The following is a 490-nucleotide window of genomic DNA, read 5'->3' as shown; positions in this document are numbered from 1 at the left end:
ATTCATAAGTACACAAAGTTTGAGCGTCTTAACTTCTGTTTTGCCAATAAGATAGAAAACAGCATTGTACCTCAGTTTGGGTTTCCACCAGAAGTATGTCTTCAAAATTCAGATGTGCATTTGTTGAGTCGCATCCTTCTGGTTCTTGCAAGAAAGAAGTGGTTTTATTAGGTTCGGGAATTTTCTCAAGCAATGAGGGGATAGCTTTAAAAGCAAAAAGTTGCAGCGCCAGAGGGAACCCATAACACGCTGTTGACTGCTGTTTCAAACGAAGGCGCATGACCGAAAGGGATTTATCCATTTTAGAAGGATCAGAAGGTTGAGGTGGTGTCAATCTAGACAGAGTGCTGACGAATGCCTCTCTCCCCCATGGATATTGAAGAAATGATCCGGTGTCTTCCAGCATCTCGACGTAAGCAGGCGTCACATGAAGAAGTTTGTGACCACAAACCAGGAGCCCATCTACAAGCGCAATGAGAGCTAGTGGCAA

General features: G+C 43.9%; 1 pseudogene; it reads left to right on the top strand.

Moving 5' to 3' along the window:
• Positions 1–490, top strand: part of LOC106308472 — a 68,850-nt pseudogene that overhangs the window by 64,552 nt on the left and 3,808 nt on the right.

Source organism: Brassica oleracea, chromosome C8, assembly GCF_000695525.1.
Source record: "Brassica oleracea var. oleracea cultivar TO1000 chromosome C8, BOL, whole genome shotgun sequence".
NCBI classification, from domain to species: domain Eukaryota; kingdom Viridiplantae; phylum Streptophyta; class Magnoliopsida; order Brassicales; family Brassicaceae; genus Brassica; species Brassica oleracea.
Note: the sequence above shows the minus strand (reverse complement) of the source record. Positions and strands in the feature narration are given on the sequence as shown.